The following is a 12,827-nucleotide window of genomic DNA, read 5'->3' on the forward strand; positions in this document are numbered from 1 at the left end:
GCAAAAAGAAGGCGTGACAGGACACAAAAGCGGCCCTTAGAGATAGACGACTGTAAAAAAAAAAAAAAAAAAAGAGTAATGTGTACATCTGTGAATGAGGCACAGATACTATAGGCAAATATGCAAATACTCTGTATTGGTAAATGTAGTGAGATATATATATATATATATATATATATGCTCACAAAGACTGCATTTATTTGATCAAAAATACACTAAAACTCATGTATTCATCTATTATCTGAGAAAGATATTTTAAATAATCTGCGGACATTTTAGATGACTAAGTGCAATGAAACTTGAAATAGCTTTCACTTCATCACCAAATGATAACACACATGTAGGTTCCAGTATAATTAACCTCTCTGGCATCTTGACATTATTTAATCTCAGGGAAATTAAAACATGTTGGGCTTTAGAACCATTATGTGGTCAAATGAAACTACTGTAGACAACCAAACACTCGTAGACCATTAAGAATATAGGACGATCCTAAGGGCCCATGCACTTTTGGGGCCCCCAGAGATTGGTTTTAATAGTAATAGTACTAGTAGTAATTTAATAGAAATTATAAATGTATAATATACCAAAGAATTACAAATAAAACAAAATTACGGCTTATTTCTGCATTTTCCGGCAAAATGATCCCCCCCATTCACTGCATGGTTTTGTCCCGTCCCACAGCAGCGTTTCCCAACCCAACCACTGTGCACCGCGCACTAATATGCTGTGACAGCTTGTCAGCTGTGCCGTGGAAAATGATAAAATTCCTAAAAAATAAATGCTACAATAAGAATCATCGCGCTGTCCGGACAAAACCTCTATATTTCATAATTGTTTTATAAAATTAATGCTGTTGGTCATCCTTTATGTATGTGGGTTTTACAAATATTTAACCAATAAAACGCATTTAAAAGAGTTTGTGACTAAACCTCGTAACTCCATTGGCTCCTCAAACTGTCAGTCAAATCTCGTATATAACTCCGCCACGCCCGCACATAGTTTGGAGTCGGAGATCTCTACTTCTTTGCAGTGCGAGGGTAAATAAAGAACTGATGTTTACGTAAGTTAAGTGTTTTCTTTACTCAAGAAACACTATGTCCATTAAGGCTAACTTTTTTTGTATTTTGTATGTTTTTGTCGTCTAGTTGAAGCATACTGTTTTAAATGTCCTCTGCATAGCGCTTCATCATATCATGAGATTTTAATTATTTCAACCAGTCTGAGCGCTACAATAAACTATACTGTACGATGATGAAAACATAATGCATAATGCATGCTGAGGTAGTAAAAAGCATTTTCTACCTCAGATGCGACTGTTTCAGTGAGAGACAAAATATCTTGTCAACAACCTTGTAACTCAGTTTGAGCTTGATTTTCATAAAATGTTAATATTATATGACATGTGCAAGTCTGCTGTATAGCTATATAAAGCCTCAATACCAACTTCGATGACAGTGTTTAATTAAATACGAGGTGTAAATTTAAAGCAACGATAAGTAAATTTTTCGTTTTATCACTAACATCATTATTGTCACTAACACCTATTGTGTTCTTATTTGACTCAAGCTCAAGTTTAGCATTAAATGTGAGTACTAATTTTAATATAATAGTTTTATATGCCGTTCGAAGTTATGCATGTTTGTGCAGTTTTGTTATATTTTTATAGTGGTGTTGGGAAACACTGGAATAGTCACTGTGTGAGATCAGATGGTAAACTGTCAAATTAGAGATGTCTTCGAGGTCGACAAAGGTCGTCAAAAATGAAAAAAGAGGTTATGAGGGCAGAGAAACAGAGAGAGAGAGAGAGAGAGAGAGAGACAGAGAGAGAGCTTCCTTTGCTGTCATTTTAGGCCTCTAGTTGTCTCTAGTGTCTAATTTATTATTAAAAGTCACTGTTGCAGTGTATTGCATACTGCACTTTGTTCATGTTTTATATAGCTAATGTATGTTTAACCATTGTTTAAGAATGTTGCATTTTCTATGAATATCTGATTACTGTACTTTATTTGTCTAAATACATTTACATTTTAATAATAATTCATCTGCTAGCTACAGCCATGGTAGGTCTCTGACTAAATACTGATACCTAGTAATCAAAACCAATAGCAAAAATAATAGGTCAGTGTTAGTAAATGTAGACAAAGATTTTGGTTGGCTTTATGTTTGGTGCAGAATGGGTGCGGTAGGGGGCCCAACTTCACTTTCTTTCATAGGGCCCAAAATTGCAATAGGGTCTAGCTGCAGCCTGAGGGGGCGAGTGGAGCTCCACTCTCGAACAGGAAATACGTCACCTCCAATAGTTTAATTACTGTATTTGCATTATTTGTAAGGGTAGGTTTAGGGTTGGGTTAGGTGTAGATGTAAGTAAAACGCAAGTGGAGGTGACGTATTTCCTGTTCGAGAGTGGAGCTCCACTCGTCCATGGTCTGCAGCCAGACCCTTCTCCAAAATTGCTAGCGGCGCACCTGGTAGGCCTACCTTCATTGCAAAAAACAAACACAGGGAAATGAAAATGCTGGAATTCAGCGCCATCATGTGGTCAAATTATTGAATTGCGCATAAATATTGGAGTTGACAAAGCTTTCATGACAACTATTATTTGTCAGGCTTGTTCTTTTATATTTTTTACATGTTATCTTTTATATTATATCACTGTCATGGCTGTACATGAGTGTTTCTTCAACTTCAGGCACTTTTATGTCCGAGTGGGTGTTTATTAAAACAAACAAAATTATGCCTTTTTCTTATTACATTATGAAAGTCACATTAAAAACTTTATTTCCATGCCTTCCATGCCATCTTGAGACAAAACAATGGCACTGACATAATTTAAGATATGTCAGAGCAAGCTGCTTTTAGTTAAAACAGCTCAAACATGTATTTTAGTCTGGGACTAGGTATAAGCTTTGTCTGTGAACCCGGGGGGTAGAGTATTTGATTTTAACCATACTTAAAGGGATTGAACACAAAAGAAGATCTTTTAAAGAATGTTTGTAACCAAACAGTTGATGGGTCCCAAAGAAAGAATGAAAGAAAGAAGGAGAGAGAGAGAGAGAGAGAGAGAGAGAGAAGAAAAGAAAAGAAAAGAAAAGAAAAGAAAAGAAAAAAGAAAAGAGTAATCTAACAATTAGATTTGTAAATGTTCTTAGCCCAGCAGCTGTATGCTCTGTGGTTGGGTTTACCTGAAATGTATTCCTGCAGAATCCGTCGCTGGAGGCGCATCAAGCTGCAACATGCAGAAAAGAGTGAGAGACGGTGTTAGTGATTCAAAGACTAAGAAAGAGACAATTTCAAACTGATTTCAACATAATCAACATAATAGTATTTATTTATTATTATCATTTTTTAAATTGTAATTTAATATACCTGATGATCTGGGCGTGTGTCCCACGTGTTTACTGTGGTGTTGTATTCAGGCGCGGTTGGTTGGGCACTAGCCGCGTCAGCGTGGCCTGGCGCAGGTAGGCGTGGAGAGCCGCGCGCCTAGACTCGAAATCCGGAACGGCCGCTTGATGGGAAGAAACTACGGCATGAGGACAGAAGTTTTCAAACTAAGCAGATAGTGACATCTTCTCGTCAGAAAGTAACAGCGCCAGTTTGACAACAAGGAGGCTGCTCACTGTTTGAGGTATGTTTCTAGAAAATACCTGCCTAATTTCCCCTAACAACTCTTGAGAGATTTCGCTTTCAGCGCGTCACGGCGTTATGAAATTGTGTTATTGTATTTAAATGGTCACAAATCTTGTTAGCCTTTGTAAACTGGGTTACAAACTTTAGTTTTGAAGTGTGTTTTGCTCATACACTCCTTGTGTAAACACTCCCTCAACCTGTTGATGTTGCGCTCATTCACTACCATCAAAACAAAATAAGTGCCTAGTTGAAGAAACATACACATAGCCTACACTAAGTGCAAGTTTTCACGTATCCTCTAGCTTCCATGCAAATTAAATAGTTTCTACATTAATGATAGCATTTATCTTGTTATCGGAAGGATATTTTGGATGTTGTTTTAGCCAAGTTTGAACTGAAGGCTTACATGTATTTCACATAAATAAATCATGGACAGCTGTAAGCTGATTCTTATGTGTCTTATGTATATATATATATATTATATATTAATTTACGCTGTAAAACATGGCACAGAATGTGTTTCTAAAAGTTGGACTTTGCTCTTTAGTGTTGGATATTTATGAGAGAGAAATTCCTGGTATGCATGACTCAGTGTACAGTAAGTGTAAAATGGAGACAGCAATGTAAGCAAGACAAAAATGTTCACCAAAAAAGAAACTTCAGGAATCACATACCCTCATAATGTTCCAAAACCTGTAAAACTTTATACTGAGGAACAGAAAAGGAGATGTTTGGCGGAATGACATACCCCCCCTTTTACTTTCATAGACTGTCATTCTGCCTAACATCCTTTTTTGTGTTTCACAAAAGTTGTGGAATAACATGAAGTTGAGTAATGCCGGGTACACACTGCGTGATTTTTATGGTGTGTTCAAATCATGTTGAGCTCAAGCTCGTTCAGCGAGAAACGTGGCAGAATACCACAATATTTATAGGTATTTAGCAGTGGCATTGTCAAGCTTTTTTATTTACAACAAAATAATCTAATTCCCTGCACAAAATATAATAGTATTGTAATATAACATGTAATGATAAAGTTTACAGTTGCTTCATATTAAAACCATTAAAAAGCAAAACACACCTGATGCACATTCTTTGTTCATCGTTTTCTAGAAGTAGAGTTTAAAAACCTTGCAGTATTTTTGTGTAAGAGAATGTACACCACCATCTTGTTCTAACGAAAGTGACTTGAACGCACCTGACGTCGTAAACACGATTTCCCAACTCGTAAATATGAACTTCCCAGGAGGACTTTAGCCATGATTTGCACTCACCGACAGTTTTGAAGAAAATCGCCAACAAATGCCCGAAATCTGAGGCAAATTGATGCTTGTTAATGTGTTACATTCGTGTAGTAGGATCAAAGACGCGATCTGAGAGAAGCGCAGATGCATTGCCGATGCCCCTCAGATATTTAGCATGCTAAATATCATGGACAGCTGTATGCTATGGAAGTTTGTTTCCACCACTGAATAAAAAATATGAAAGGTAATTGCCACTTTTTATCTCACAATTCTGACTTTTTTCCTCAGAATTGTGAGTTTATCTTGCAATTCAGACTTTATAACATGCAACTGTGAGTTATAACGTCAGAATTTTGAGTTATAAAGTCTGAATTGTGAGATATAAACTCACAATTCTGAGAAAAAAAGTCACTTTATAACTCAAAATTGAAATTCGCAAAAAAGTCAGAGGCGCGAGAAAAAAATTAGTTACTGATAGGAAAAAAAGTCAGAATTGCGAGTTTATATCTTGCAATTCTGACTTTATTTCTCGCAATTGCAAGTTTATATCCCGCAATTGAGTTTATAACTCGCAATTCTGACATTAGGCTATAACTCGCAATTGTGAGTTTATATCTCACAATTCTGACTTCTTATTTTCAGAATTTACAGAATGTAAACTCGCAAAATTGTGAGAAAAAGTCAGAATTCTGAGATAAAAAGTCACAATTACCTTTTTTATTTTTTATTCAGTGTCTGAAACAAGCTTCCATAGTATGCAGCATACTGACAGCATGCCACATATCTAAACCTGTTTGCAACTGGAAGTCCTGCAATGTGAAATAGTTTTGATTGGAAATTACATCAGCGATAGTCTCGTGTACATCGGTGACGGCCTACAGCCAATTAGAGAGCAAGATACAGGGCAAGGAAAAGTTCAGGGGGAGGAGTCATAGATCTGCAACAAAACTTTTCTTTTCCACACAGACAACTTGGATTACAAGCTTCTTATGGGCTATCATTTTAACAGGAAGAAATCCAACTGTATCATGCATTACATTATTTCCTGTATCGCTTCTGACGTGTGTTTGGTTGTGAAACGCAATCTGTAGACCAGACAAAGTTGTTGGCGATTCTTCCTATTGAAATGTTGTGTAATGTGTGACCCCCTGTCACTGATCTGTTGTTCACACAACAGCAACTAAATAGTATACTGTCATGCAGTGTGAGAAGAACAGCGATTTGATTACTCTGAAAATCGTGCAGTGTTTACCCGGCATTATTAAAAACAGATTTTTGGGTGAACTGTTCCTTTAAGCAAATTCTTTGTGTACATTCTTCTTACTTTAATCACTTTGCATTTACACTCAGGCACGGGCCTACATGCTTGTGCTTGTTATAAAGACTAGTACTGCAGCATTTTTGCAGGTGAAAGAGGGACATTTCTCCACATAAATAAATCCTGTTAATGCTATGTTTAGGAAAAGTCCACCTGAAAGTTTAGCCTTCTTTTTACTTTGTGAAGCATGTTGGGTGTTCCAGTGCATTCAGATTAATATTCCCTACTCATAATGATGAGCAATTGGTTGAACCTGTTTGTACTTGTAGAATGAACTTAAAATGCTTTTGCATTCTTGGTTTTGAGCTTTCAAGAAGCATAACTTTTTGGCCCCATTTACACTGCACGGTTCAAGTGACCCAATTCCGATTTTTTCCTCCCATGTGGCACAGATCGGATATGAGTCACGACCGTGTAAGCAGGAAAAAAGCGCATGGATTCCGATTTTCACAGATCGGTTTCAGGCCTCATTCATATGTGGTTATAAATCAGATATGAATCGGATACGGGCGTTTGCGCCTGCAGTGTAAGCGGACAGATCGGATATTCCCCTGTAAATGCGACTCCTGCGTCATTGAAAACTGAGGGTTTTTTTTACATTTCGCGGTACAGACATACCTATAACAAACGGAGCATCTCTAGTTGACTGGTAGATTATTAATTTCATTTGTTTGTGTTAAATAAAAGGCGATCTGACGTTGAAATGTTGCTCTTGAAATCACACTGAGCGCACGTTGCCGCGGTTGTCAGTGACGACAGCTAGTGCACAGACGCGCGCTTCAGTCCAGTTGTGGAGACTAATGACTATTCGTTCCATTAAAACCACAAAATAAAAAGCACACAAACTTGCAATATGATATTACAATCAATGATGAACGCATTGGTTTTAATGACAAAAAAACTAGTATAGGATGGCGGATTCGAGCCCATGAAGCTGTGAATATCTACCCGTACCCAAGTATTCAACTCGCACGCTTCCAGCGGAGCTGCGTACGTATACTGTCATGAAGAATTTGTATTAGGCTATTTTTATGTAGGGATGTAACTATTGCATTAAAAGGGTTTCTATATGAATTCATGTCAATAAATTAAGCTCAATGTACCATTGAAATTGATTTGTGATGTCATATAGGCTATTTTTGGTACGTTTCGCCAAGTGCAGTGTAAAAAGGAGACATCCGATACAGGTCACTTTTAAAAGAAATGTAAGCACGTCGTCCAAAAAAATCGGATATGGTCAAAAGATCGGATCTGTGCATTAAGACTTGCAGTGTAAATGCGGCCTTTGTTGTCTCTGTTGGTTTTGTTTGCTGAACCAAACATAGACTGCCTGTAAAAACAAACTTTGAGTTATTGCTATGAAGTGCTTAGGCCCAAAAATATGCATAATAACATTCCTGAAGAAATTGATAATTTTCTGAATGCATAAATCAGAGCAAGTGCAATTTAGAGTTTTGTTGATTTGTTGTGATTCTTTGAAGACATCAGTACTTTAATTTTCAACATTTTGTTTTCACAACATTTGAGTTGTGTTTGGGCGTTGGTTTTTAAAGGATTAGTTCACTTTCAAATGAAAATTAGCCCAAGCTTTACTCACCCTTTAATGAATATCCTGACACATCCAAACTTTATAATGGCAGTGGCAGGGGTCACGAGTATGAGATGAAGAAAGTGCTTCCATTCACATCCATCCATCATAAACGTTCTCCACACAGCTCTGGGGGGTTAATAAAGGCGATTTTTAACGATGCGTTAAAAAATATCCATATTTAACAAGTTATGAAGTAAAATATCTAGCTTCCTCTTCCAGACTGCCTTCCGTATTCAACGTACGGAGAAAGTGTAACTGACGTTTTGCAGAAGGTCTTTATTAACCCCCCAGAGCTGTGTGGAGAACGTTTATGGATGTGGATGGAAGCACTTTCTTCAGCTCATACTCTTTTGGTAATGCTTACTGCCATTATAAAGCTTGGATGCGTCAGGATATTTATTAAAGGTCCCATGACATGCTACTTTTTGGATGCTTTTATATAGGCCTAAGTGGTCCCCAGTACTGTATCTGAAGTCTCTTTCCCGAAATTTAGCCTTGGTGCAGAATTTCAGCCACTACAAGCCAGTCCCACAATGAGCTTTCCTCAGGACTTGACAAAAGCAAAGCAAGACAAGTCAGACACTTGGAAACAATTCTTAAAATTCGCACGTTTTATTTTGAGCATTCTCGCATCTAGTGCACCGTCAGAGAGGGCATTCAGTGTGTGTGGGCGGATCATGGAAGAAAGATGCACAAGTCTGCGACCGCAGTCAGCAATATACTTTTCCTTCATAGTAATATGGAGTAAGCAATGCAAGGCCCAGTGATCAAATTCGTTTGTTTAAGTAGGCTACGTTATTTTTATTTATTTATTAGTATTATTTATTTTCTTTACAATAGCCTGTTAAGCAAGGCATTCTATTTATTTGATTTATTTCGTTTTGTATTTAATTTGTTTAAAGTATATCTAGTATGTGTTTATTTAATAAGTTAAAGTTATTTCGTATTGTGCTTTGGCTTATTTACTTAAACTGTTATTTAAACTGCTTGTTTAGTTAATTGTTCGGTGGGTGTGTATGCAGTAGCCTGCGTTTAAAAACTGAGGTGCCGCTAGTTGTGGTTTTGTTTTAACGGTTAATGTTTTATAATGCTAATAAAACATACCCAATGTTTTTATCACGTGTGGTGCTTTGGTTTTGCGGCTACTTCATCTTATTTTTACGCAATCATGTTTAAAGTCTGTTATTCTGGATGTTAACTTGAATGAATTTAGTCTGAGAGTATTTGTTTAGGCCTATTTTTTACAAGCTCTGAGAGAAAGTCCGCGGGAGCGGGCGGGAGTGGACACAAACATTGCGGGCGGGAGTGGAACACGCGGGTTGCGGGAGCGGGTGGTCCTGGTCAGCGGGCGGGTGCGGGTTAAGGAAATCATTCCCGCGCAGGGCTCTAGTCTGTAGCTTTAAATGCTAATGAGGAGGAGAGAGGCGGGGCAAGGTGGAGGGTGGGTGTGGCCTTAACCAGTTTGTGGCTACTGTACCATGCGCCAATGTTGACAGTGGATGTATAGCAGGGGTCATCAACTATATTTGTCCAAGGGCCAGAATTTTTCTCTGCAGACACTGTAAGGGCCAGATACTCATAATATAAAATAAAATTCGAATTGTATCCTAATATGTTATTATTTGATATACTAATTCTAATTCCAAATGTTTTATTTTTTACATATTACCTGTACTGCAGCAAGCCACCAGGGGGCGATAGCGATATTTTAGGCTTCATATTTGTGAGGCTGTCAAGCTGTCCATCACTGTCACGCAATTGTGCGCTAATCCCAGGCAAGGAAAATTTTGACATTTGTGAAAAAATGAGCACGTGAAACAATAAAAGATGTTCAATGAGAGAACGCGTTTATCGTCATTCTTGACTGAAGGCAGGCTATGGCACAAGCTACTTTTCAGAAGGGTTTTTTTCCCGTTAGATTTAAAAATAAACAAATATGGAACGGACCCGAATATTCAAATATTCGTTCGGTGGGTTGGTATTCGATTTGAAAATTTGACATTCGAATATTTTTTTATTTTTATTTTTTGCACACCTGGGATCCCCCGCGAAACGATTCTCATTCCCCCTTGAATAAGGCCGGCGACACACTGGCTGCGTGAGCGTCTCAGCTGCGTGGCGTGTCCGTTTTTATTTCGGCTCCCATATTTAACAGGTTGGAGTTTGCACACTGAGACACGCGTCTCAGGCGCGCTCGAGCCACGCGGAAAACGCGTGCATGCTAGAAATAGAACCGACGCGTGTTCCAGCAACGGGAGTGTTCTCTGGCTAGAGCGCAGAACAGCGGAGTTTGTATGGACCGAAGTGCATGTCTGAGCTTGTGTTTTGTTGCTTTGACACTGTGGAAAATACAATAATAGAAACAAAATGTATTAGCATTTTTACCCGTTATTATCAATCTAAATTAATCTCGTTTTTAATTTAACTTAATTTCGTTTTTCTTTATTTAAATTTCATTTTTCTTTATTTAAATTTCGTTTTTTCTTTATTTAAATTTCGTTTTTGTTTATATAAATTTCGTTTTTTCTTTATTTAAATTTCGTTTTTTCTTTATTTAAATTTCGTTTTTCTTTATTTAAATCTACCCTTACTGTGCCAATTTGTTAGTCAGAAAAATATTAGACTACCTTAAAAGTATTGCTTAATTTAACAGACCTGTGTGTGTGCGTTTTATATCACTAGTGCAGTGTCCGTTCTCGGAGCATAAGCCCTGCCCGCGTGAGGTGCGCCGCTTCCCGCTCGCGCTGTTCTGACTGTAGTTTACTAAAAGTTTATTAATTCTGAATGTGTCGCGTCTCGCGTGTCCATCTATATTGCACCAAATGCGACACTGCACTGCCTTGTGAAGTCGATTGGATGAACGGTTCTCGAAATAATTAAAATGCAAACGGACATACAGACACAGATTCCTGCCTTTATTAGAGAGAAAAATATGTTCAGCCCCTCTCTCCGAAGAGTCGATGTTCATTACTACCGAAGCTTCGAAGCTCAAAAATGGTATTCGGACCAGCCCTAAACTTTTTTCCTCTTACAAGGCTATTCCTGAATTCAGTATTATTCTGGGGGCCGGATGGAAATCTCTGGCGGGCCGGATTTGGCCCGCGGGCCGCCAGTTGACGTTGCATGATGTATAGCAATGGCTCATAGACACGCAGTCGTTCAAGCTTTTTAGTTTGACCCAGAATCTGATCCGGATGGAGAAGCACCAGATGAAGAAGTTGCAACTCAGCTGCTACAGCAGGATGTCTCCGAATGGTTAGTTTAAAACATTGTGTCTGGATATGGTACTTTAGATGGTTTATGTATGCTGTTACAGTTATTATCATGTAGCTAATGCTAGCCTACATTGTTGGCTCTTCATGTTGCACTGATATGCTATCATATATATTAGGGGTGTAACGATACGCTCAGGTCACGATACGGTACGTATCTCGATACAGAGTTCACGATACGATACGTATCACGATATTTTGAAAAAATGAAACTGAAATTCAAACAAGATTTATTAAAAAAACATGAACAAATTTCAATAATTTTCCTTGTTGTACATACAAGATCACATTTCAATAAAATAAATAAATATAAAATTTTAATAAAAACCTTCTGTATTCAAATTAACAGTTGAATAGGGCTGTCTGTCACTGAAAAAAAATGTTAAATTTAACATGAACTTAGAATTATGAATAGGGGCCGTTCACATATCGCGTCTAAAAACGCGTGGAAGGCGCGGCCGCACCGCTTCTCCTTCTTTCCAAAGCGCTTGCGCTCCCGTGGCGTCGGTCGTTGCTATGCAACCATGAACTGAGCTCTCCAAGAGGATCAGGATGTTTCTACAAAGGATAAATGATTTCTAGCCCTTGCATTAGTTTTACTACGAGATATATTGATGGAGATAAGATATAAAAACCACCATGAACAGCTATGATCAGCTGTTCGGCTGAGCTTTTGATGTTTTGTTACGGAAAGGCCATAGCTGATCGGTTGATTCTTGTCACACGACCTGCGGTGCGCTTGCGGCATTCTGAGAAGTTGAGAATTGCATGCGCGTCGCGACCGCGTTGATCCCATTATGAGCGCGCCTGCCGCGCGGCTACATTTGAAAATAATAACTGACTTGCACGCGGAAAAGACGCAATATGTGAACGGCCCCTAACTTAAAGCAAAGCATCGCAAGCGTCTTTTGCTTTTCTGTGAGCACAGCTGTTGCTGTGCACTGCGGTGAAAGAAAGCCACGACTTTTCTCACGCGACCATGCAAGAGACTGACATGAGAAACGTTTAAACCTGCTTGCAAGATTCAATGTGTGCCTGAAACACTTACTGAACTAGAGAGCTGATTGAGACACACCATCTGCGATAAATCGTTACACCCCTAATACTTATAGTAATTTGAAAATGTGGTAGCATTGGATCTGGACAGGAAGGATAACTCTGGGAGTTGGAAGGGGTGTGTCGCGATTCTGCCTTCTCACTTCGCGATACAGGTTCGTGGACCTGCGTATAGCGATTTCGGTTTCATATCGCATATCGTTACAGCCCTAATATATATATATATATATATATATATATATATATATATATATATATATATATATATATATATATATTTATCAACTATAGACACTAACCAGTGCAACTAAATTAGTAAGACCTCTGCCATTATTACATATACCTTTTCGGATACGTGCCGTTGTGGAAAATGTGCTACCATGCCAACATCATTTATTTGTTTACATATTTTATAGTTCATAAATCTTAAAAGTTTTTACAATCTTATTACAATTACATCAAGCTCTGCAATCTGGAAATGTGGCTATCGCGTGCGCCATAACAGCAGAACGGTTATTCAAACAACAAAGAAATGTACAACACTCGCGTTACAGTGTGTGTATTCACACACATCCTTGATGCTGTCTACCTTCACATTAGCGACAGTAACTGGGCTGTATTGGCCCACGTTGAGGAAACAGTCGTCGGTGAAATGTGTGGTGCAGACATACAAAACTATGGGAAGTTTTAGCGGCGCATTACCAGAGAAAATA

General features: G+C 38.2%; 1 protein-coding gene across 3 annotated transcripts in view; it reads left to right on the forward strand.

The window, feature by feature from the left end:
• Positions 1 to 3,397: 3,397 nt before the first annotated feature.
• Positions 3,398 to 12,827, forward strand: part of arap2 (ArfGAP with RhoGAP domain, ankyrin repeat and PH domain 2) — a 126,882-nt gene continuing 117,452 nt past the window's right edge. For 2 of the 3 annotated variants that reach the window (XM_048185621.1, XM_048185622.1), the window contains exon 1: positions 3,400 to 3,631. The gene's annotated coding sequence lies outside the window, so the exon portion shown is untranslated. Of the gene's footprint in view, positions 3,632 to 12,827 lie in introns of all 3 variants that reach the window. The other variant, XM_048185623.1, reaches the window with a different exon arrangement.

Source organism: Megalobrama amblycephala, linkage group LG3, assembly GCF_018812025.1.
Source record: "Megalobrama amblycephala isolate DHTTF-2021 linkage group LG3, ASM1881202v1, whole genome shotgun sequence".
Lineage (NCBI taxonomy): Eukaryota > Metazoa > Chordata > Actinopteri > Cypriniformes > Xenocyprididae > Megalobrama > Megalobrama amblycephala.